This window comes from Syngnathus leptorhynchus, chromosome 6 (assembly GCF_054491065.1).
Source record: "Syngnathus leptorhynchus isolate UIUO chromosome 6, UIUO_Slep, whole genome shotgun sequence".
Lineage (NCBI taxonomy): Eukaryota > Metazoa > Chordata > Actinopteri > Syngnathiformes > Syngnathidae > Syngnathus > Syngnathus leptorhynchus.
This window is the reverse complement of record NC_141200.1, coordinates 8,569,087-8,595,951: the sequence shown is the minus strand read 5'-3', so window position 1 is coordinate 8,595,951 and position 26,865 is coordinate 8,569,087. Positions and strand designations below refer to the sequence as shown.

At 40.4% G+C, this 26,865-nt stretch overlaps 1 long non-coding RNA gene across 5 annotated transcripts in view; it reads left to right on the top strand.

Annotated features, from left to right (window-relative positions):
* The first annotated feature begins 236 nt into the window (after positions 1-236).
* Positions 237-26,865, top strand: part of LOC147055836 (uncharacterized) — a 93,586-nt gene continuing 66,957 nt past the window's right edge. For 4 of the 5 annotated variants that reach the window (XR_015066525.1, XR_015066523.1, XR_015066524.1 and 1 more), the window contains exon 1: positions 237-333. This is a non-coding gene — a long non-coding RNA (uncharacterized LOC147055836). Of the gene's footprint in view, positions 338-26,865 lie in introns of all 5 variants that reach the window. The other variant, XR_015066527.1, reaches the window with a different exon arrangement.

Genomic DNA, 26,865 nt, shown 5'->3' with positions numbered 1-26,865 from the left:
ATCATTTCTAGTATGTGCAATCCGCATAGTACATACTTTGATGCCAAACGGGCGTCAAAAATGACGCGCAGTAGTTTGGATCCGCTTCTCATTAACCACTTCCTTCCGAATTCTCCTCCAGTGAAAGATGAGAAGAAGAGGGAGGATCTCAGGATTGAGACCCGGCCCAGTGACCGATCTTTGGGGCGTGGATCAAACTTATTTCAGACCAATCGTAATTCACGCTGAAAAGTTGTAAACAAGCCTGACACGTTGGTTCAAAGCTGGATGGAAGTTTGCTTTTCGGGGAAGAAAGGAAGTAGATGCAAAGCGTGAGTGACCAAACAACAAAAGGCAGGTGATTTAACTCTTTTTTTTTTAAACGACGTCACACTTACTTAGATATTTACACATTTGGGCTTGCATTTACCGTGTATATACGTGCGCGCGTGCGTGCGTGCGCTTGTGTTTTCCTGATCTAGTAAAGTGGCGCAAAGTTGCTGCAAACAGCTGACACGAAGGCTACTTGGTAACATTTTCCTCCCGCTGCTGGATGACATTTCTGTGCAGTATACTTTGGTATAGTATCTACTCGTTGGAAAACTATTTGAGTAATTAGGGAAATCTTCATTTGCACCAATTGATATTGGCGCGATACTTGTACTCCTAGTGAAGCAAGCGCTCATTGTTTAGAAGTTTACTTGCCATTTTTACCGCATGATATATGCAAAGTACTACGAGCGTAGTATATTGTATACGACGTGATTTTTGACGCGTTACCACAGTTTGCGCAGCATGAATCCACGCCTCAGTTTCGGTGTTAATTTGAGCAACCTGCTGCAGTCGACAGACGTTTTCACTTAGAACGGATGTGGGTAAAATTCAAGCTGCCGAACATCAACGTGCATGTTGTGAGATCCCCTTGGCAGGACTATACAAATGAGGAGGGGCTGAGGAAGAAATGCTTCCTGTCAGCTTTGAGCTTTGGCACAGATTCAGATGCTTTGACAACTGATTCTGCTTTGCAAGTACTGTGGAAGATTGAAGAGAAATTCGAATGATAGTTCCATGATGAGGTGTGTTGATCGAGCAAAGTGAAAGTTCTAAAGAGCAATGCCCTCAGGTTGTACTATTGTGAATTTCACAATTTTTCAGGAAAACAAATCAGACTGGAATCTATCATTAGTCCTCTTTGGATCCATTGCGAGACGTCACTCGCCCGCTAATACCGGAGACGTGTCGTTTTGCAAATTAATATAATTCAGTCATCAAATAAACAAGTGGTATAAACATATGTATACTATATATACGTAGGCTACTGTGTCCTCTCTCTCTCTCTCTCTCTCTCTCTCTCTCTCTCTCTCTCTCTCTCTCTCTCTCTCTCTCTCTCTCTCTCTCTCTCTCTCTCTCTCTCTCTCTCTCTCTCTCTCTCTCTCTCTCTCTCTCTCTCTTTCTCTCTTTTCCCACCTATTGCTATAGAAACAATAGGGTAAAATCCTTTGCTTGTGTGTCATCTAAGAGAAATGAAAATGCCTCACGCTGAGTGGAAGTTTATTTTCCGTTGAGTTACCGCCGCTGATAAACAAGTGCACTGACGTCACTGTTTCCTGTCAGAGCATCAGACAGGGTTGCTGTGTTTTGGGTGGGTTAAGTCAGTTTTTATTGATTGCTTTGACCTGCTTGAAGAATCTGGAAACCTCTCAGTCTTCATCATCACAATTTCAGCAGAGCAAGAGATACCTCATGCAAATGTGTTCACACTTTTTTATTGGATTGACACAATTTTGCAACCCTTTACAAATGTCATTCAAGAAGTCCAAACACCATTGTTTTAGATGTGCTTACAGAACACAAACCATATGCTCCAAGCTCTTAGAAACTCCCTGATCAGTATGCAATCACCACAAGCACCTGCCTGACACTTTACAACATTTTTCAATTTGCAATTGGTCTTCAGACCTGTGTTGTTTTTTTGTATTCATGGATCGGGAAGACCAAGGCAGATGAGAGGTAGAGGGATAGTAAGAGGTAGAGGGGTCAGAGGGAGAGGTGTTTGTGTGCAAGGTGGAGGTATAGCTGGAAGGGCTCAGAAGAAGAGAATATCACATTTGCTATCTCTTATGCGCTTATAATATAGGCCTACTATAGATTTTTATTCGATACTATAAATGTCTGGTTTTTATATTTTCCTAATTTCTCACACAATAATAGATTTTATTTCTATTTCCATGTATTCCGTGTGAATATTTCATGTATCAGCCATAGTCTGAACAAAAAGAATGTAATCAATAAAAAGTATATCAGATTTTTTGCAAGTGGCCAAATTTGACTACAAACGGCACTGGCATGTCAGCTACATACAGTCATAGGCTGCAATGACAGGCAATAGTGCACTGATTCACACAAGTGATTGATTGGAGGTGCTCATTCACTTGTGAAAGTTGAGTTGTATGAAGGCCAAATTTGCTTTTGTTCTGTATTTCAAATGTTTTAGCACAGGTATTGCCTTTTGCAATCATGAGAAACTGTAAATCCACAATGCAGTTTTAGTGCAAATGTGTGGCCTTTAATAAGGGTAGAGTCATTGACAGCATCTTTTAATTCTTGTGCATAAAAAAAACATGACGTGGCGCCTACGGGCCCCAGATGAGAATGCAAGTTAAGTCACAGAATGCTGTAAACACTATAATTACCCCTTTTGATGTGCCGTATAAAGTTGTTGTTTTTTTTTTTTTTTTTTTTTTTTTTTGCTGTGTGCCTTCACCTAGGATGGGGTCTCTGCCTGTTTTTTTAAATATTGTTAGTGTTGTTTCATGTGCTTGTGTGAGGGATTTTAAAATACGCTATTCTTATTCAGTGTTGTCAAATGTCATCGTTGCACCCAAGAGGCAGTTAACGCGACTACTTGAAAGAAATTTGTGGCAGATAGTTTTCTGTGAGCTGGTTGTTGTCAGTTTTAATACAGTAATATAGTAACATGTTCCATTAATTCATAATGTAAAAAAAATATTTATTAGAGTGACATGTTTTACAGGCATCACTGCATGTTACTCAGCAGTTTATTTGTCAGGTACAAAAGAGCCATTAGGTTTGATGATGTAACCAAAAGTACTTAGTTGGGTGATATTGGGTCGAGAGCGTGTGGGTGGATCTCACTTCTCTCACCTGCTTTCTACCTCTTCTATGTATGAAGACAGCAACACAGTGTAGAGGGGAAAAAAAGAAGAAATGCACTAAAACTTTAGCTTCCCACCGACATGGTGTTTCCCGTTGGCCACTAGAGGGCATGGGTGAGTTGCAGGTTTATTTGAAGTGTACTGTACCTTCACAGGAAATAAAGATGTGATGTTGTCATGTGTCCCGACTCCTGTGTCTCAGTTGGTGCCTTTACCTTGCACGCAGGCGGCTGCCCTCAGTCCTCAGTGTCCTGCGCTTAGTCCTGAGTCAGCACATTGCTCACAGGCATGACCCGCGCTATTAGCGTATATTTAAACGCCGTTCTTCCGTCACTTATAAACCCGCAAAATAGCGAATCTGCAATAAGTGAAGCATGAAGTGGCAAGGGATCACTGTACTCCTCAGTGAGCTGCCCCACTCAATACACTGGCAGTGCCTGATGAGTGACTTCCCACCATATTATTGCGACGAAACCAAAAAAAGGAATTGCAACATTTACACCAACGTTGCATCCCTAGTGCATATTGCTTCATGTCTAGTACACCCATCATACATAGGAGCAAAAAAAACTCATTTGAGGTTGGGGTTTTTTCAGGTTTAATGTAGCACAGGGCTCCTGAGTGTAATGGTAAATGGTAGAATTTTGCTTCTAAAATTTTAGAGAATGTGAGCAATCCTTCATCAACTCAAGCCTGTGCAGCCAGTTAATTTTTTTTTTTTTTTTTAAATGACTATTCTTGAATATTTTTGTTCATGAATATTTGCTCCATACTTCAGCTCATTTATCAGTGGTACAGAAAATGGATGGATGGATGGATGGATGGATGGATGATTAAGACCTTATAGATGATTTTGTGTGTACCCAACTTAAGCTGCATGCTCTATAACTGGCAGAATCTCTGTATATTAGTCTCACATTTTGCACAGTTTTTCTTTTGTTTTAATAAATCACTTAATGTTTAATTTGGTGGGAATATGCTATTCCTAATTGTATTGCTGCTACTATCATTTCAAACAACAACATAAAAATGAATAATTTAATTGACTGATCCAATCCTTCTGCAGTAGATCAAGAACATTTAATTAAAATCTTCATCCTAGTGCTATATGAAGCAAATAGCTTTTACAGGGCCAACCCTAATAAAAATTCCTTTAGTGTGAGTTTTGGGCAGCGGGTTTGACACAGGATTTCAGTTTTAGAGTTGTCAGCTTTTACCTGAGCTCTTTAAATTACTTTACAGTGACTGTGCAGTGCAAACTCCTGTTTGCTGTTTATTAAGGATTAAGGTAGTGCATGATGAAAGAATTGGTCAAATAGGTGTTGTAATAATTCAAACAGTTGACAGTGTATCAGATTCACTCATGCAGCCTCATTTACAATTCTCCATGATTCTCTGGCGGCAGGGAGTTGTCCGTAAATGGCTGGATCGAACAATCGATAGACAACCGCTGTACTGCTACCACCTGTTTTGTTTTCCTTGTTTGTAACTTATTTTACATTTTGGAAAGAGATGGGAAAATTGCTTTATTGTGTACGCAGCAACCTGGTTAAAAGATTGACTTTTAAAGCAGAGCACGTTTGCAAGCTTTCTAACGTACATGTTGATTTTAGGGAATTATTAATACATTTTATTAAAAATGTGTTGTTGGTGCTTTTAAGGTTTCTTTTATGGTTGGTTGACGTATACTGTGTATGCGATCAAAGACTGTGCTCTGTGTTTTTGCTGCTTCATGAGCTCTTTTTAATCATAGCTTGCATGAAGTAGGGCTTCAATGACATTCATTCATTTCTTAAATGGTACACACGACGATAGCGAGTTCTTTTGAGTTATAGGTGGGCAGACTACAGACGACTTTGACCTTCAAAAAGAAAATGCCAATGTCCTAAGTTTTCTTTAGACTGGATGTAAATGCTAGAATCTTGTCTTTTTAAAAGTAACATGTATTTTTGCTGAGCCATGAGACTATTCTGTATGTGTGTAAGTTGATGTGTGTTGCTACTACACAACACCGGGACCGGGGGTGAGAGGGGTGGGGGTTAACACCTGACACTCAAATCTCCCACTGTGTTTTGTTGAAAGCAATTGTCACTGTCTGATGAAGTACTGTGCATGTCACAACAGACCCTGGCATTGATATCAGCAGGCAACTAATTTGTCGTCTCGCTTTGCTTGGTTTCGTGCAAAATGTAGATGACAGGTGCCTCATTTATCAAAGAGTGCGTACAATAGGCCTTAAAAGGAAGTCAACCCCAAAATATTCTTAATAATAATACGTTTTATGCGCCCCTACTCGTCTAAACACGACATTCTGATGAATGATGCGTTTGTGGGAAATGAGTTAAGCAGCAGAAGTCACTTGATTTGTTGTAACCTGAGACATGGCAACTGTGATGTCATTTTCAGTTGACAGCACGTCCGCCTCACAGTTCAGCGGGAGGAGTTCAATTCCACCTCCGACCCTCCTTGTGTGGAGTTTGCATGTTCTCCCCGTGTCCGCGTGGGTTTTCTCTGGGCGCTCTGGTTTCCTCCCACATCCCCAAAACAGGCTTGGTAGGCCAATTGAGCACTCCAAATTGCCCCTAGATGTGAGTGCGGATGGTTGTTGGTCTCTGTGTGCCCTGCAATCGGCTGGCAACCGGTTCAGGGTGTCCCCCGCCTACTGCCTGATGACTTGGGATCGGCTCTATCACCCCCGTGGGGACAGAAAATGGATGGGCGGATGGACGGACGTATGGATGGATAAATGCAGTCATAGTTTTTCCAGACACCGCAGGAAATGACACATTGGTGTCAAATCACAATGACCATGTGAATTATATTGCCTCCATCTCGTGTGCCTATGTCGGTTTGCTTTCTATGTGGTTCGGTCATATTCTTTGGCCAATCTCCTCTACGGTTGCTTTCGATTTTCAACGTGCCTAGTGTCCTTTCCTTTGAGTTTTTGAACTGATTCTTGATTTGGTTTATTCGTATTTTACTTCTCCAATAGATTTTTTTGTGAAACATACATTTAATTGATTTGTTATTGGATGAATTCAAAGTACTGTTTTGCTTGTATTTATGGTTATCAGATCCAAAATATACATTCATCAGTGATATTTGTTCTTGCGTTCACTTTGTCACTCAAATACTGCAGCGCGTGCGTGCGTGTATGTGTGTTTGAAGTCATAAAGATTCAACAAGGGAATTCCAAAGTCCTGAGAGTTATTCAAGTATATGCTACTGCCCACACTGTCCAATTAATTGCATATAATGTGGAGGGAATGAAGGTGACAAACAATGAGTAATATGTAAATCAAAAAGTAGAAACATATCCGCTGTTTTATTTGTTACTGCCTTGAAAGTGATGGCCGTTGATAATTTTGTTTATTTTGTATTCCTCGCAAGATTTCAGTTTGGTCTATATGATAAAACAGTGACAGTAAAATGCTGACCTCTGGTGGGAAGAAAATCTGCACCAAAACGTTTCAGTGAAATATGATAGAGCTACGTCAAACGAGCAAGCATTAATATTGAGCAAGAATCATTGAAAAGTTAGAATACTGCATTCCAACGCAATTTAACTGATATTTGTTTTTATTTTATTTTATAATTTCAAACACTATATGTAAGACTTGATGGATATTTTTACTAAAACACCTCAAACTGGTATAATAATAATAATAATAATAATAATAATAATAATTTTTGTTGGTTCATGAGTGTTCTGTGGTATAGTGACGATATCTATCACATATTGATGAAAAATAATGCAGCCTATCATAATAAGAACACAACAGGATTTTCAAGGTGTTGTATGTATGTTATTTAATGAATCATTGTCATTACATCCAGTTTACAGTACTTTTACCTGTTCATAGTCAAGCTTGAGCATTTAAATAATTTAGCAGAAAGCCTTGGCCACTCTTCTACAATTCTTTTCGTTTTCCACCGCTAGGTGGCAGAACAGATCCGATCATGGATAGGAATAACTGTTTAACATAGTGTTTCTGGAATACTGAGGCAATTTGAGGAGCTAAATTCGTTTGAAAAACTGTCCCTCTATTACCATAATTTTTTTCCCCTATACTCAAAGTCCTTAAGTGTGAACCTGGTGTTTTGTTGAAAAGTACTTTACTGGTAAAAAAAAAAAAAAAATGCAAAGGAGTAGCAATTCATCACATCACATCACAAATTTAGTACATGGTAGTTAGTCATAGATTTCTCAACAGTAAAAAAAAAAAACCCACTTATGGCTGGAATTTTTTTTTTTTTTTTGCATTTGAAAGGAATGAATCTGAAAGCTGGTTTTATGTCATCCGCAACCCACACTTACTCAGTTGAATAGGCCTGATTGATACACTATATGCACATTTTACACGTTATAATAGGAGTTCATTGCTTTGCTGAACCATTTGTAGTATTTCAAAACAGGAGAGCAATAGTCCCTACAATTCACTGGCGACCAGTTTAAATCCAACTTCAGTATTCTGGCATAGAATCCACCTCACCCCTGACTCGGGGGGCGTAGACAATGCATGGATGGGAGAATGGTCATTATTATTGATGATGCATTTCATTTTAATACATGTTACAAAGTCAAAAGACTATCAATGAAGGTTGTCTCATTTCACACCCACCACCAAGCAGCACTTAGTGAATTAGTACTGCTTAGCACTAACAAAGTCATGCTGTGACTGAGTGCTTGTAACTCATAGCTGAGACTTGACCAACTCAGAGTTTGACCTGCTTGTCTTTGAAGTCAAGCTACATGACCCCTGTGGCCTTAAAATCTGACCTGAACGAGGAAGTTTACATGAGAAGAAAACCAATCCGTTGTGTTTTCAGGGAGGATAGATGTGGATTAGATGAGAATGTGTGCTTTAGGTTTGTGTTTGTAAGCGAGACAGTGCAGTAGAAAGAAAGCAGCACACATTTAAAGACAGAGTTCTTTTTCAGTTAAGTCATTTACTATAGGAAGGAAGGAGTATTATGCACATCCAAACATTGCTCTAAAAGAACAGAACCTAATTGTTACCTGATGTTTTTCTTCTATTTTGAGCTCTGAATATCCTTGTTATATGGTCGATGGCTCAGGAAGCTTAGGGATATCTTTGCGAGTGTGGATGTTTTTTTTTAAAGGCATATTGGATGAAAAGAAAACTTCCCTGATGAATAGTTTACAGTGTAGATGACCTTTAATGAAGGTTAAAATAAATTGTCATGAAGACTTTGTTGTTTGCCAGTGAGTGAATGCACAAGGGCAAACCAGTTAAGCAGAACTCTCCACTTTGTTTTCCTTTAGTTTGTTTTAATAGCTGTTACAAAAAGTTTTGAAAAGCTCATATTCTATCACAGTGCTTTTGTACTCGCCAGGGGCCTTATATTGCCAAGTCTACTACTTTTTTATATAAAGGCTGGCTAACCACACCAAACTTCCAAGCGACGTGCATTGAAACTCGCTCTGTGGAGCTGCAAGTACAGAGCGACAAACCTGTTCACTCACTTGCTGTTTATCCAAACTGATGAGGTCGGCCTCTCACTCGACTACCTCAATCTACCTCCATGCCCTCAACGACTCCCGTCTTTGTTGATCTCATCATTGTGGCCTAGTTTCAACCCCATAGCCATACTTAGCCTCGTTTGGTTGGACTTCACTCCGTCAGCATACACCTTGGTTTTAATAAACGGAATTTGCTTGTTTTCTTCACTTATGTGTGGGTGTGGATGTTAACTCTCTGTCAGACCCTTCACCTCTCAGAATTACAGGAATTGATCTCTTTCCTGAGGGTGGTTGGCTTTTGCTCCCACGCCTTGTCATGTCAAGATTAATGACTTCATTTGTGCAGTCGTATGGCACTAATTGCAACAAATCAATTCTCCAAATTGCATATAAGTCACCACAGACCACCAAGAGGCCCGAACTACCCAGCCTGATTTAAACACCATTGCGACCTCCACAAGTACCTTGGAAGACTATCTGTTCAATTTTATGACCACCGAAGTGAGATGGATAAGATTCAGTTTGTTGTCATATAGAACAGTTTGCCTTAATGATATTTGAGCATTTGGCTTCAGTTAATGGGACTCAAACCAAGATAGTGATGTTTCTAACAGGACAGTCAATTACAATAAAAGACCCAATTAGTGTTTGGAGGTCATTTTCACCATGTCTTCATCACGTCAATGTTCTTAACATAAATGTTCGTAAAGCATTTGTCTAAAGTAAATGGCTTTTTAAAATTTCCCGTTATTGTAGTGAAGAAGTCCGTACTCGATGCTGCTTGCTGCTCATATAAGAGACTACAAGCGGGGGGGGGGGGTCACAGCAGGAGTCAATAGTATTGGCCAATTGAAATGGAGTACACTATAGATGCCTTTATAAATAGGCCTAACATTGTGTGATATAGAGGATTAATCATGTGTGCATGACAGTGTACATCACTAACCCACACACTCGCTAATATGGATCTGCAAAATGTGAAATCTCTACTTACAAACTTAATTCATTCCGTGATCAGTAGGTGCTTGGGGGACGGTGGGAATGGGGAGTGGGAGAATCATGTATTGTTTAATTTCCCCTTAATTTCTACGAACCCATTACCATCTTCTGACTGCGCCCCAATGCTATTTGTATTAGCTTTCTTCTGAGACATGATTTACTATCGAACTATGGATGATCTTGTCATTATGCTACCGCGCGCCAGGACGAATACATGAAGTTGCAGAGTGAAGGGTAGAGACACGCTTACACACGTCACAACGTTACCTGAGTCGCTCACGGGTTCGGATGTCGAATTCGGTTCGTAAGTGGAGGCAAAAAAATCTTGAGGCTCCGGTTCGTATCTCGATGTGATCGTCAGTAGAGGTTTCACTGTATAGCTTCATATGACCCTAGGTAGAGCATTTGTGAAGCGCATCAGGAGCCCATGACCGGGCAGAGGGGTATCCAGAATTCCCCGGAGCTGCACCCAGCATGGAGAAACAACTACGGCCTTTGTTGGGAACGCTGTTGATCTCACACTCAGTTAATATAGACTTTTCCCACTGACTCTGCCAACAGTCTGAAGTCATTTAATGAAGTGGCTGCTGAGTTTAGAAGGAGCCAGTGTGCTCGCTGCTTGCTTTGACAGAATGGAAAATGTCTGTGTTATGCAGTGTACAGTGAGTGACAAGACGCGCACGCTCCGATACTTGCGCCTCTGTACAAACATACGAGCACGTGTCGTGGGATAGTCGCACATTCCAAGGTGTCATAAAGCTTGACTGTGTTTATTCAAGGTAATATGTAACATATTTGTTCGGGAAGAATCCCTCATGACTAGTTTCAACCCCCACCCCCCCCTGGACATGCTATTGATGAAACAAACTGGTTCAATTTCTCAGATTTGGCACCTTTGATCAAGTGTGACCATCACCGTGCTGAATGATGGCACACACCACACTTGAGGAGTTACTCGCAAGCAAAATCTGGCTTTCCTAGAATCAGTTTAGTTGAAATATAAAAGCTATGTGTATAACATAAAAGACGGACAATATTATAACGACAATAAAAACTGCAGGGCAATTGAAAATGTATAACTTGTGTGGTGAAACAAAGAATAAAGGATGATGATGATGCGTCTCTTTGTTTATATTTTGATGGTAGCCCTGTTGCAGTTTGCGATATTTATCAAAGCTCACACTGAAAAATAATAATAAATTGTACTTGTTTATCCGAGAAGTTTGTTCATATTACAGAGATACTTTATCAACGACATTATTTATAAGAAACTTTTTTTTTTTTTTTTTGTCATCCAACCAGACCGATCTTTGTTATCGTGCACAATTGCCAAACATGTTCTTTCAGTGAGCAGTCTGGCAAGGAGTTTGAGATTGAGAACGTTTGTCATCACGCCTTTTTCATTTTTTTTCCCCTTTTTAAGAGATAATTGAAACTGTCATTAACTTTAGTGAACACTTGCGTCAGTGCAACAATACAATTGTCTAGATGGGTTTTCCAGCTCGGTAGACAACCGGCTGTATGGGGGAAGGGACGCAATATGTGTCAGACAATTAACGTCCTCCAATATGTTCACTGGGAATTTATCGATGAACATTGCACTGTTCTGCTTTCTTTCTATCAAGTTAACAATTGACGTTGTGTTGTCTTGCCAAGAGGCGCATGCAGACAAGCATATATTGAAAACTGTGAAGGCATTCCACTTTTATTACTATAATAATGTAGCTCTTTATTCGTTGTATGCGTGTGCAAGGGGGGTGATGTGAAAGAGGAAGAGTAGCAGGCAGAAGCAGAGGAAGAGGTCAGAGAACACGACTCGCGATAGTCTTGAATAGCATATTGTGTTCTTTTGTTCTAAACTATTGTTTCTAATTTACAGACCCAAGGCTGGGCACAAGGAACACCAAGGCAGACACAATGGGGCACCGCGCATCAGCACATTTTGGAGATGAATTCATTATTGACATAAACATTTTAGCTGGCTGCTAGGTTCATTAGACTGTACGTCTGTCTATGTGGCCAATGATTTTACATCCAAATTTTTGTTTTGGCTATTGTCAGCTGTTCTTCAACTGATTGTATCGCTTTAATGGTGGATGATGTTTCTTTCGAAATAACGCCCGTAGGCGATTACAGCTGATATTTGTCGAGCTCCGGTCTCAGGGCATGGTTGTGATGGGACAGTCGTGATTGTTTTGCAAGGTCTTTGTGGTTATTTCTTCGGTCCATTTATTCGAGCCAAACTTCACTTTTCATGTCCATTTTCACGCTTGTCCATTTATCCACATCTGCCATGAATGGACAGTATCGCTGCATGTATTTGCTCGCACCTCCATTCAAGGCCCCCATCTTTTCATTTAAGGGCAGAATGCAGTCTGTTTTGGTGTCCTATTGTGCAGCTGTCAGTTATTTTCCAAACACTCAAGTGTCATTTGCCTCAGATTCTGTCCCTTTCAATTCCCGCGTCTTTTCCATGCATTTCATTGAGTGTGCATCAGCGGGCAAATTCATTCTTTTTCAAACATTTTCATAGCAGCCATAAGCCTCCCTTTTAAATCCAAGGACAATGTGTTTTTGTCCATCCTTTTCAGCGGCAAGTGTGGGGATTCTCATTCTCTCCCTCTGCCCCTCGCTCCCTCGCTCATTTTCCGAGGGCATCTGGGGGGACCCCAAAGCGTGGTGCTTCTCTGAGCACTCAATTGTCTGACTGTAATGAACCATGATGAGAGATAACAAAATGAAATGTTATAATGCATGCAGACCTCAGCGGAGAGCACGTGGCTAGCGGCGGGCCTGGTCTGTGATTGCCTCCTGCTCATCTTCCAGAACAATACGTTTGCGCTGCCAGCACCACTTGCCCTGCGTGGGCCAGCGTTGTTTTGTCCTCTTGCCGCTATTCAAAGTCATTTAGAGCTGAAAGGTTGTCTGTGATCAGCGACATGCCAGAACATCTCTTTGGGAAACTAGGCAAACTGTCTCCCCAAACCAGATGTCGTCTTGGAATTCTCTCATTCTTTACACATCAACTCTTGATTTACATACAGTTGACCCTTGGAACTTCAACTTAAGGGGGCTGTTTGAAATTGTATTGGAGATTTCAGATTTTGAAATATTGTTGCCAACAAGACAAAGTAGAATAAAATCCATACCAGAGGTCAGACCTTCTCAGTCATTTGCCCATATTTGTCTAGTTGCCATCTCATGTTCCTCTTTTGCTAAACAAAAGACATACTCTGAAAGAAATCAAGGTTGGCATGCAATTGAGTTCATGTGATTTGCTCGTCCCGTTTTGTTTTGGTTGCTGCCTCCTGTTTTTGATTCTTGTTCAAATTATGGATCATATATTTCCTGGAAAGTCTAGGTCCAAATTTGGAGTGTTTTGACTCTAAGATGTTTTGGATGATAAAATGTACTAGCATTGGCCAGTCTCAGAAGAGAAATTGTAATGCCTGTGTGATCAGTACACGTTTTACTTAAGTACTTTATTTGAATAATTAGAGATTCATTTGTTTCATTGCAAAAAAATGCAACAATCACTTTGCGTCTCTTTTTGCATGTGCAAACCTGTAGTAAATCATGCCTGAAGAATGCAAAGCAAATCAGAGCAAACCCAGAAAAACCTCTTTAACAAGTGTATTTGTGTGTGCGTGCGTGTGTGTGTGTGTGTGTGTGTGTGTTTGTGTGTGTGTGTGTGTGTGTGTGTGTGTGTGTGTGTGTGTATATGTGTGCGCGCGCTTCTGCTCATGTCGACTTCAATGTTACTTAACTGGATTGTCAAGGAGCCAAACAGGGTCGTGCTATGAAAATCCTATTCTTATTATTTTCTCCTCTGCTCGTATCGCACGCAAAGATAAGATGACAACATGATGTCAGCACCAGCATCTGATATGATGTATAAAATGCTTGACAGCAATATTATTTTCAACAGAACAGTGGCACAGGTGTCATACAGACTCCAGAGGCGCGTGGTGGGTGAAATGAGTCAAATGACTTTGTCCCCTATTCAATTCCTGTGTTGTTAATATCAAATAGCTAATAAATATTGTCTTGAACAGTGTACAAGATGAGTGGAAACTGTGCAGGCATAATACAGAATCAACTGGGAGACATTCTAGAGTGATGCAATATTGTAAAAATTCTCTCAGACATTGAAAAATGCAACAACAAAAAAAAGGATCAGACATACACAGGACTAAAACAATGAACATTCGCCTGTTAAGGAGAATTCTAAATTGGATAACATTTTTGTGTTTACATCAATCCTTTCTTGCTTACTCAAGAAATAGCCAAAGGAGCATACTGTGTTAACCAAGTCCAAGGCATAAATATGTTAAGTGCAGATTTGTAAAGTTTGGAGAAACTATAAAAGCTTTGACGAAAACAGGGAAGCTCGCACAAGCGGGTGAGTTGGCAACACATCCATCTCAGCTCCACACAATGGTGGCAGCAGCCTCCCCTCGCTCCCAGGCTTCACTGAAGGAAATGAATGTTTACCCTTGTTATTTAATGGTTCCTTTTTTGTGTTGGGAAAGAATAGAGCCAGGCACAAGAATGATCAAAAAGCTTTAAATCCTGCCGCAATTAATGCACGATGCACCCTAATCAGGTGTGGCTTTGCTTTCACAGTTTGAGGTGGGTAGAGTGGAAATGTGGCATTTAACAATCGGGCCTACCACACTCCACACGTTGCGCCCGAGATGTAGGTAGAGATTCTGGAGGAGGACCAGTCAGATGGAAAACATCCATGCTGCACTCACCCTGGCTGGCCACACTGTGGTGCTTTGCGTGCAGCAGATAGAAGGGCCGGCCGGAGGGATGGATGGATGGATGAGAGCTTACTGTATTCAAACACACATCTCTTATACTCGGAAGTCTGCAACAAAGAGCTTTTTTTTTTTTTTTTTTACTTTCTCATAAATGGTATTGTATCATTTTGAGTTAGCAAAGCGCCGAAGCGTGTCATTCTCTATTTGATCGATTTAGTCCGCTTCTACATCCGTGGATTTTCACAGCGCGACGACAAAGATGCAATAGTCTATGAAACTTTTGAAGCTTTGTAATGTTTTCCCAGCTATGCCTCTCATTCTCTTTCTTTCTTTCTTTCTTTACGGTTTCCATCCCTAACATCTGCTCCCAGCCAGCCACCTGTCTACTGTCAAATGCAATATTAATGTACGCCATCCACTGTTAATTATTACCCCTGAATGTGGTCACGTCAAGCTGAATATGCATAACAGGATTGTAAAGAGCCATTTTATTAGAAGTGATCACTCTCCTTCCCCTGCCTTTCTCCTTCTCTTTTTCTCCCCGAGACCAAACGCCATTTCTCAGGTCTTTCTATCCACTGAAGTTGTAATTGTGAGTGTGTGTTTTTGCGCATGAGTGTGTTTGTGTGTACTCAGCGTGCCTCCATACACCGCTACAGCTTGTTTCCCAGGAGACGCACAACTGCGTGTGCGAGGAGGGTGGCAGAGGGATGGTCGAGGGGTGGATGAAGGGATTGGGTGATGGAGGGGTGGCATGTCGACCCGGGGAAGGAAAAGGGGGACTGTGGAGGGGTGAAGTAATGAGAGGTGTTGTAGGAGGGGAGCTGCGGAGGGGGTGGCAGTAAAGCGAGGCCAGGCGGGTGGCATGGCAGTGGGGCCTCCTTGTGTCCCAGTCCCCCTTGTCCCTCCTGGTCCCCTTTGCGGACAGCATCTGCAGCCTGCTTTACATGCAAAACACACCCTGCGGAGAGGGCGTCTACACATGGGGATAAGGGGACAAGAAGAAAAGCATTCCTGAGGCAGCGCTGGGAGAAGAGGGAGGTGGGTCTCTTCAACAGCCTCTCTCTACCAGTGTCTCTCCCAGATGAATCCGTGGGGGAAAGCAGTAATGAGGGATGAGAGGTTACGTTCACCGCAGATGATTTTGCTTGGTGCTCATTTCCATACACAGTCAACGCCATTTTTTTCACGTCAAGTTTCATTTACACCAGACCTGACACTATCAACCAATTTCATCTCGATGGCAGCTTCAATTTAACCCAGGAACAGGCTATTAAGGCCGTGAAACTCGAGCGAGTGTGAACATGAGAAAACCACGAGCGGACTACTTTTGGAATTTTAGCACTGTATTTCGATCGAAATAAATTATTATTCCATTAACCACTAAACACTTTGCACCTCCGGGTGATCGCAGCATGTGTACGGCCAATAGAATTGAAGTTGCAAGACAAACATGAAATAGTATGTTGGACGTGGCACAGATGTGGATCCTGCAATACTTTGTCCCAAGTGTTATGTTTTAGAATTGGGGGAAATCATTTTCAGCATAATTCATGTTAGGCAATGTCACAATTGATCAGTTTTTACTGATTATGATGAGTTTCTTTTGTCTTTTGCCCAATTCAATATTCCATAAATGCATTTTTTAACAGGTATTTGACTACATTCACTGTTATTGATGATGAGGAATTAATCCACATTTGTCGTCTTTTGTGATCTTTTAGAAATGCGTTCGAATGCTCTTACTTTCTCATCTACTCGTTTGCTCTGACATCATGGCGCACAACAGCTTACAACTTTGACTTGACTCCCTAAAAATGATTTGTTCATATAGAGCTCTGTGATTAGAAGTTGCCCTAAGACGGCCAGGAAAGTTCTAACCCAGAATGTAATATTGTCCTCATTGTCACCATCTTTTCATGCTGAACTTGGGTGCAACCAATCTGTCCACAGTAGTTGTCTGTTACTGGCAATAATGTTCCCTATTGTTAATTAAGGAAAAAAAAACATAAAGGAATAACCCAAGGTCTAATATTCTAATGCTGCATTCTGTTTCATTGCTTTCCCATTTTCCTTCCTTTATGTTCAGTGTTAAGTCACCGTGCTGCCTGTAACAATGTATCCAACACTAACCAGATGTCCTGGCATGTGTGTGACTTTGTGTGCCTGTGTGTGAATGCCACCTGCCAAGGCAAGCAAGCGCATATTTTAATGTACTCGTAACTGCACGCCCTTTGTGCTGTGAAATGTCAAATCACACAGGTCGAATGGGTCGCGTGGTCTGCCAGCAATGGCATTAGACAAATATCATTGGCACATTGTCTTCCAAACTGGACTGTCATTTTGTGCCCATTTTGAAGAAACGCGTTACCAAAAATGGCTGCCAATTGACTGCCTTTTGGGATGTACGCCACTCAAGTGATATTTTGTGGTGTTTCATCTGTTGCAGACCAGCTTTGAAAGGTTGTCATCCTTCCTAGTGAGCCACGAAGGAAGAATATTCTGGTCCTTCTTGGGTTTGTCAGTAACTGTTCGGAAAAAAACGCATGTACTGAGCTGTGTGGAACTTAAATCCACTGTACTTTTACAATCATTTTTGTTGGACAACCCAAGAAGGGTAAGAAACACAGAAAAATGTTTCCCATTCAAATCCATTTCCAACAAACGATAAATGAAAAGTAACAGGCTATGATCATAAACATACCTCAATTTCTAAATAAGCCACACTAGCTGCTTGTACTTTCTCTTTCCTCAAAGGTGAGCTTCCTCTCTTGTTTCAATAACGCTGCAGAAAGGATTTGTGCAAGATTGCTTTCTTTGTGTAACCACTGTGTGTAACAATAAATGGAGGAAATGAGGGCAATTGACTGACTTTGTGCTAAGTTTGTACCTATCAGGAATTACATTCTGTGCACTGAGCTTTCAAAAGGCAGGCAAGAAGAGCACTAGTTGACTTCATTCTAAACGAATATCGTTTGATTTGCTGCCGATGGAAGATTATTATAGTTATAGTTTCTTTTGCAAATTTAACAAATAACAAACAGCTTCCGATCAAATTTTTGGTCAAATATACACACGCATGGACATCGTTGTTTTAAAGCGATGCAGGTGTCATTTTCAGAGTCATAAAGCACCACAAAAATTAGCAAGTCGTGTTCTAAGCGACCTGCTTCAAGCTCACTTCGGTATTGTCTGTCAATCCGAATTAGGGTGCATGAATTTGGTAATTATTTATTTCTGTATTACCAGAGAATTATTTCCCCCACCATTCAAGACATTGTACGCCAGTTATAAAATTGTCATATAGTATTTATTTCACTAAACAGCATCTAATTAGTATCCTTATCATTTTCTGAATTTATACAAATTAAAAAGAACGTGAAGTTGTGTCATTCTTCTATTGGTATTTTTATTGTATCCAAGTCAAAATGTTGGTATTGTACAACTTTAATGATCAATAAAGCTCTTGTTAGCACACAGTTGTTGTCTGTGCGATACTGCACATAACATTTTGGCAACAAAGATGGAGCTTCACTTGGCACCGCTGCACTCAATTCATCGCCACCAGTAAAGGCACACCAACTGTTTGTCCTGTTAGCGCCTATCCAAAACAAGCTCATAAAACTTTTTATCAGCGTACTTATACGTTTATTTTATTTTTACCTATTAACGCAACATGTGCCCTGTGACTGACTGCCGACCAGTTCAGGGTATTTGGCCCGAGGTCAGGTGTGATAAGACGCCGGCACCCTACGTGACCCTGAATAGAATAAGCAGTGTTGAAAATAAATGAATGCAAGTCACCACATGACAAGGGGAGGAGTTCAGATGCAATACCACTGTGAGCTGCTGGTGTAGGTTGGTGCATACTTGTGGCTGTCTCGAGTCTGCATCTTCCCTAACACAGACAAGATGCGCAGGGAGTATGCCAGAATCAATCTTAAATGGTTGCAAACAGCATGTGTCCCTCAAGATGATCCTTCTTTGGCAAAGTGTGATCAGTAAAGACACTACTCCATTGCTGTAATTCTAACTCTCAATGTGACCGGAGTCACTTTTGGATGTTACCAAGGGAAGAAAGCAAGTGCAGAAGTTTGCAAATATCTGCAGGTGTTTATGGAGTTGAATAGAATTGACTTTTTTAATATGACAAGCATGAAGAATGTTTGAGTGGTCGCTATGAAATTTGATGCTATGTAAATTTAATGATCAGACTTATTGCAACCGATTTTTTTTTACCTTGAAAACATAGTCATATGCCACCAAAACATAACATGTGGAGGCTTGCACATGCTGTAAACTGCCTCTCAAAAGCTGCTGGGAGTTCACAGCAGTGTAAGTTGAGGCAGCTGGGGCTGACTCAACAGCTGTCTGGTTTGTCGACTATTTAGTCCTTTACTCCAGGAATCATCCTTGGTGTCCTCCAGCGCATACCTTGCATGCTTGGGGAGTAAAAACGAAAGCACGCCTTTGCTGCCTTGTAGCTGCCAAATCTTCTTTCCTGTGAACATTTTATTTCTTTCTCCTGAAGTTGTTGTCCTTCATATTTTCTGTCTTGTTTATGGAGGAGTCTATCTTAATCTGTCTCCCCTTGCAGTGGCATCGAAAGCCTTTTGGATACCCAATTCCAGATGTTCAAGCCACTCTGAAGGGAAGAGGCGTACCATTGTATAATTACAAATGTACACAATTAGTATCCGGTTTTAAGACTGGTTCTAATCTTAGCTGAATACCTCCCTGGGTAGTGCAAAAGAAAGCGATTCATGGTATTGGAGTTTGGGTTGGGTGAACACGTGCTCAACTGGATGAGGTCTTCAAAAACTTTGAGAAAAACAAAGAATACATTGCTGTTCCGAAACTTGACTTCTGTAGCACTCTTTTCCCCATCGGTAATGTTATTGATGTATTTTTATGGATATGTTCAGTATATCTGTGGCGCTCTGTGTTTGCAGTTAACACGTTCATTCACATGATGCAAACCTGAATCATACTCTGTGGCACCTAGCACACTCGCCACCATTAATGTCTTGTGAAGTGAGGTTTTGCTGCAACATTTGTTTTGTGGTGCGAACCACCCTGGGACAATCCAGAATCTCATATCACAGCTTTGTGTGCTAAGACATCAACAACTCAGTGCGCATGCACTCTTGTCGAAAATAGTTTGTTTCCCTTCATCTTCCTCCTTTTAAGTCACACTTCCGACACCAAAGACAAAATGGAAGCCACAAAGGCCTCTCTCTCTCTGTAATTTTCCATGTCTCCCTACGCACACAGCATAAGCAGATGGAGATGCGGCTCCCTGCCCCCATGTGTACGTGTGCTTCTGTGTGAATGCATTTCCAACTGTCTGAAATATACAAATACGACCTGGCTTTCTACATTCAGCTTTTGGTTGAGCTGCCTTTAAACTTTTGTACTGGCACATTTGAGCGAGCCTGTTTTCAACAAGCTGTAGGTTGTTTTCCCCCATGGTGCTGTTTATTTGGTAAACACAGTCATTTATAATGGGTGCGAACCAAAACAAGTCTTGCGAGACCACACTATGATATATTTTCAAGTGAATCAAAATCTAGATTGTCCATATCATTTTTTTAGAATTAATAACAAAGCCCATGTTGTGTTTCATCAGAAACCCACCAACTTATTATGTGACAGCAAATTTTCAACCTTCCGCAGCCCTTAAGAATCCACATTACGTCTTCTCCAACAATTTTGGTCTGGAGGACCTGGAGCTGGTCATCCCTGTTCATCTCCTCTCAAACTGAGAAGAACGAGATACAGTCCTTGTCTTTTTCTCACTCACTCACTCACTCACTCACTCACTCACTCACTCACTCACTCACTCACTCACTCACTCACTCACTCACCAAATGCCCCTGTCTTGTCCCTTCCAGCTAGCGGCTGTAGAGCGAGGGAACAAGAGGCCCCACCACTGGGCCAGCTGTTCCAGACTCCCTTGCCACCCTGGGCCCCACATTCCCTAATTCAAGAGAGCTTTGTAGTTCTGACATCTTGGAACAGTTTAGCAGCTCAGGTTCTAATGCTGCTGTAATAGTAAGGAGAGAGGGAGAGACAGAGGGAGGGTTGGGAGTACACGCGGGTGGGGAAAAAAAAAAAGGCTTTATGTGTGCTTGCTTGTTCCACTCAATCTCTTCGCTTCCCCCTCTCTTGATCGGCTCAAAACCCCCATCTTGAATCTCTTACTGTACGCTAACAGGCCTTATGCTGGTGTGTTACACTTCACCTACACTATCCCATAATACAGTTGTAGAAAATGATATCATCTTGCCTTTAGGGGTACACGGCTTCAAAGATAACACTTTTGATTCCTAGATTCCAAGGTAATGCCTTTTTTGGCTCTGGAAATTGAACAATTATTGTTAATTGATCCTATTAGTCTACATTTGTGAAGTGTTTTCTGCAAGGGGCAGAAATTGGCTCCTACTGTGTCCCCATTTGACAGTGTCAGTGTGCCACTTGAATCTGTACCTTCATCTCCTAATGTCTCGATTAAGTATATAATAGGCCATTGCTGATGTTTGCCTCCATGTTCACAAGCTACTTGAACACAACCAAAATGTTCAGAAATGACAGTCTGATGTCACACAAAAGCCAAACCACGGTATTGGCATGACCCGAGCCCGGCTGTTGTGACCTCTGTCAATCTCCATACAGTATAATCAGTGAATATCTTAATAATTTAAAGCCCTGACCCCCAGCTCCGAATCAACTTTGTCTTTCATGCAAATTGGTCACACAATCGGTGTCAAGGCTTCTCAACACATTACGGTTAAACTGTCAACAATAAGTGAGGTAGTGTGTCAAAATGATACTTAGTATGCTGTTAACTACATGAATATATGACATTTTCCACGGCTCACTTTGTACTCTGTCTCCCTTTCATTAGTAAGTAATCTGTGCTGCATGGAACGGAACCCTCTGGTCAATGACATGCAGACCTCTTAGATTCCACTGAGTGCAACTGTCAATGGTCTCAGTGATAGAACTTATTTTGCAGATAATGCATTTTTTTTTCTCTCATTCCACTGTCGTGCTGATACATGCCACACATACAAGGAATGCCTTTTTGTTGGCAGTTTAGAAATGCGTCTATATGAAGTCAGTCAACAACAAAAAGATGTTTGAAAGTGAGATGTTGTGTTTCTTGTAGTACCCACTGGTGACCTTAAGAGGGAACCGCTGCATACATTTTATTGGCTTCTGAATTGTCATTTCGAGCGTTTTTGTCAAGCGCTAACTTAAACGTGTGCATTTGTTGATAAAGGTTGCTCAAATGATGGAAAGTGTGATGGCTAGTTTCTTTTCTTCACTCATTAGAACACACTATCTGCTGCATCTACTGGTCTTTTTCTAACTGTGAAACTCTAGTTTTCTAAAGTTTATGATTAAAGTCACACTTGATATAGGAAATAGATGATTTTTTTTATTGTAAGATTCTCTAAAGTAACAGTGTGTGTATGCAAACATTGGATATATGAATAGTTAAAAAAAAAAATCCCTATTTCATTTTCTACATATCCTTCACATCCTTCGTGTGAGGAAGATATCTGGACTTTTTCCTTTTGGTTGGAAACTAAATGTGCAGTTTCTGTGTTTCACTTCTAGAAGGTCTATTTTGAAAAGTTTTCTTGGGGGGGTAGTGATGAGGTTGTAATAAAATAAAAATCAGCACCATGGTCCATGTATTCATAGCAAAAATTGCCACAGAAGCCAGGGTCTCTCATTGGGTAAAAAAATATGTTTGTGTTTTGGTAATGCAATAAATCAATCTGTGTAGCAATTAATTCAATGGATAAATACAAATTTATTTTGAAGCAGGCATCACGGTGGGTTAGTGTTTAGCATGTGTGGGCTTTGATTTTCTTTCTCCTCGTACACACACACACACACACACACACACACACACACACACACACACACACACACACACACACACACACACACACACACACACACACACATATATATATATATTCCAAAACCATCAAGTACAATTCATTGAGCTTGACCATATGTGTGAATGTGATTGTATGTGTTGAGTGGTGAGCAGTCCAAGGGCCTCCAATCTCTTGGATTGGGTCTGGTTACCCGTGACGCTAAATGACAAAAGGGAACTTTTCTATCGACACCTACAAATGATTAGAGTACGAAACCATAATCTTCCAAGTGCAAGAAGAAATTGCAAGGATGTTCTGATCTTGACTCCCCAACAGTGGCAAGTACCATTTTATTGTATTGTGAGATGCAAAAAAAGTTTTCTTTTTCTTTATAAATGACATTGTGCTGAAAAAAAAAAACATTAACAAATGGCATTCCTGACATAATTACTGTCTCAAGTTCTCAACGCAGATGTATTCCTCAAATGATAAATTTCCTTTCATAATATATAAAAGTTTGATTTGCTCTTTGCTCCTTGACTTTATCAACCGTGCACTTTGAAGCTATTGTTGGTGAAATACTTGAAAGCCATTTGTCAACAACGGACTCCAATGAGACTGATTATCCCCACACAAAACAGCAGGTGTGAAAGCACAAAGAATGAGGCCATAAACACCGGGACTATTTAACTGTCCAATATAATTTATCATTTCATTTCGTTTTCTTGAAGGATTGACTGAGTCTGACACAAAAAACAATGCAATATAAGTGATTTTGGTTTGTCCTTTAGTATCGCATTAATTAAGATTACATAATTGTTCTCAAGGCATACAAACCTATCCACATTTATGTCCTTCTGATTTTGAATGGTCAGTTAAAAACGACTCTCCCAAATGATGACACAATATTCCACACCCACTCAAATCCTAATCCATATCACTAATCTGTGCACACGTACGAAAAGCCAAAGAAAATGCAAGCAACACTCAAATGGAGTTTGAGGACATGTCACGTCATCACATTCGACCACCAAACGTGTAATGCACATGTTCAGTCATATTGCTTGTTAGGCATTTTGCCCCTAACTTAATGAATGTCTAATTTCAATGTCTCACGTCTAATTTTTTTGGTGATTTATACCAGATTAAATTATGAGGTCGTAAAACAAAAACTTAATGACCATTTTTGTTGTATTTTTTTTGGTCATGCTTAAATCTGTATAATTGTATTGTATATGGTTATTACATGCAAAACGGCTTAAGCCAAATAACTGTACATGTAATTGTAAGTGAAATATGTACAAGTGTGAGTGTCCTGGGTAAGTGTTCACACAAGATCCGTTGACAAGTCACCAAACAGTACAATGGAAACATAGTGGTGCTATGACGACTGTGCACTTCCTGTACTTGGTATTCATGTTTGCGAGGATTTCTAGGAATATGAAGCAACTGCTTGTTGTTATTTTTTCTTCATCCTTCCACAACATATATCAACACATTTTATCAACTTTCTTTTCTATGATATAGTGCAAGTTTAAATGTCAACTATATCTTCATATTTAACTTTTATGAAGGAAACAATGTATAGTTTGTGGTTGACAAAAAATGTTTACTAATCTTTTAGTCAATATTGGCAATATTTCCCATTATTAGTAGTTATTGTTGAGCTATTTATTTATTATTTATATTATTTTTCTTTCTTTTGGGGGGGATCTATTTTGGATTTAGCCATAGGTGCTCATCATCAACCGAAAGGTAAAGGACCTCACTCTCTGAAGCATGTTTACCTGATTGTTGATTAGAACCCAAAGTGTGGCAGGTTTTTACTTTCTGGACCTGGATTTGACATCACTGAATGAGATACAAACCCATCAATCGCATCTTGTCAGTTAGCTTCAATAGTATTTATCCTCAAAATAATTTCTAGCTCCCTTAAATATTTTCACTCGCAGCAAAAACGGACTGGCATGAAGAGCAATCAGATTCATCATAATTATAGTCGCGCCTCTCGAAAAGATTTCAGAAAATTACACAAGTTACACGTGAGTGTGAGATGATAACTATGCCGTGATGTGGTACATATCGTATGTTTGTTATCTTGGTTACCGTGGTTACGTATATTCAAGCTAAGAAGTGATGTATCATTGCGACCTAAGTTGTGTGGGAAACAACTTCAGATCATAGATATAAGACATTTAAATAGATATGCTTAAATTGATGTTCATCATACTTTTTCCTCTTTTGATCTTTCAAGGTTTTACATTCATAGAACAAAATGAATTATGGGAAAATCTTCGATAATGGTGTGTGGTCCTGATGTGACATTTGCCATCGTTTTTATGTGTCAGTCTGCTCCTCTGATGATTTAGCCAGAACGGAACATGGGTCTTTAGAGACTTCTATCAACTCAAAAGTCGATTTTGGAGCCATCTGGCATGCCAGGCGGGGACAGTGCGGATTACTTCAACACTGTCTGTGCGCTGTGGATGCCAACATTTGACTTGTGCTCCAAGGTCATGACCTCCAAGTCAGTTCCTTCCAGGCGGCCTGTCTGACAGCAGGGTTAAGTTTATTTGATACCCGTGCATGTGCTACTTGGAAGTGCTACGTTTCTGGAGTTAGCCCGCTTGCCTTTGATGCTAGGGTTTCTGTAATGTTCCCACTCAGTCTATTGTGGCCTTTAGTCCATCTGGACAGACTTCTACAAAACTAGACTATGACCACCCAACATACATGCGCACACACATGAAGTTTCTCACTCCCACATCCTTTATCAGCAATCAAGCAACCTTTCAATCAAAAGTTATTTCCATCCCTTTTCCGAATTTGGAGGCCTCCACATCGACGCCTTTTAAGGGATCAACATTTTTGACCCAGATGTATAATTTTTATTCCTGATTCACATATTTTTATGATCTTTTAGACCTGGAATGTACAAGATGAAGATGAAGTTGAATAGCAAAGTTAAGTGATCTTAGAGGACATTCAGGCATCACTGTATCTTTAGCAGCTGTAACAATAAGATCTTCAAATATATGAGCTTTTTTTTGAGGATTTTTGTGGTCACTCACAAAGTAACTCTCCCCTGAGAGCTGCCCTGGAATTTGCTGAATCTTTGAACCCTGTGGACAGCCGGCTGGTTTCACAGGCCTGAGGAATCTTTCAGTGGCCCCTGGTGCCAGGAGGAAGGCATCAGGTGCCAGGCAAGAGCCTCACTTGTCCTTGTTCAACCTAAAGGTATATTAGTTCATAACTGCCTGTTGTTACATAATTTGTAAGAATGTTTGCGTGGCAGGGCTACAATAAAAAGTCATTTATCATATTTTTTTGTTAGAGGAGGTTTTTGTCCTATTCTAACAGGATGTGCTGTGGTATTGTGCCTTGAAAAAATATTCATACCCCTTGATTTTTTTTTTCACATTTTGCCACCCTACAACCACAAACTTCATTGTTTGTTTCATCAAGATTTCAAATGATCAACCTACAAAGTAGCACAGATATGATAGAGTACATAACTTTCAACATTTTAGGCAAAAGAAAATCTGAAAAATGTGATGTTCATTTGTAGTCAGCCTCTCTGCCGCAATACTATATGTACTACGTTTACAGCTGCAAGTCTTAGGAAATATTTCTCTACCAACTTTCACACATCAAGACTGATATTTTTCCTTCTTTTTTGGGAAACAAATGTCAAAGATTACCCACATTTGTTGGAGAACATCTCTGAACAGCTATTTTCTAATCTTGCCACAGATGCTCAATGGGATTTAAGGCCATTGATTGGGCCATTCTAATGTGAATATTCTTTGATTTAAGAGATCTTCCTCTAAGATGGATACAAAGTTGTTTTTCTCTTCACTGGTGTCATATGAGGTTCTAGAGGAGTCTTGAGAGTATGAAAATGTGTCCACTTTCCCAAAAGTCCCGGCCATCAGTCTTATCTAAAATCTCTACATTGTGCAGGGATGGCATTCATTCAAAAGCTGCTGTGTGTTAGCTACTTGGTGGTATGATCACGATGCAGACATGGTAATGATGAAAACGTTTATTTTCGCTCAGCATCTTGGACAGACGTGTGGTAGATGAGCCTGACGACAATACTATGAAATATTTCTGATGGAGGAGGTTCTTAAATGAAAGGTGCAATGAGGATTATATTCTATTATCATTAAAGTGCGGGTTTTCACTCACAATTTATTTGGTCCCTGACTATCATAGAAGCATCTCCCCATGTATGCTTTATATAGTATTAAGTTATTGTTTCCCATGTACTGTATCACGATCGAGTGGTCAAATTTTCTGTGGAGTGATGGGCACCAGAGTTTGAAGGCATCACTCTCCAACACAAGCTTTGAATGTCAAGCCTGTCTGACTTGGTCAGGAGTTCAGCCATTCCGCATTCTTGACCAAAGTATAAAGCAGACCTAATCCCCTTTACCAGGTAGCTAGAGTTGGCAGTGGAGCCAGAAATTCCTACAGCATACCGATTTGGGGAAGTTGCTAGGGTTTGGATGGACAATTCCGACAACAATAGAGCACTCTCATTCAAAGAAAATAGGGTT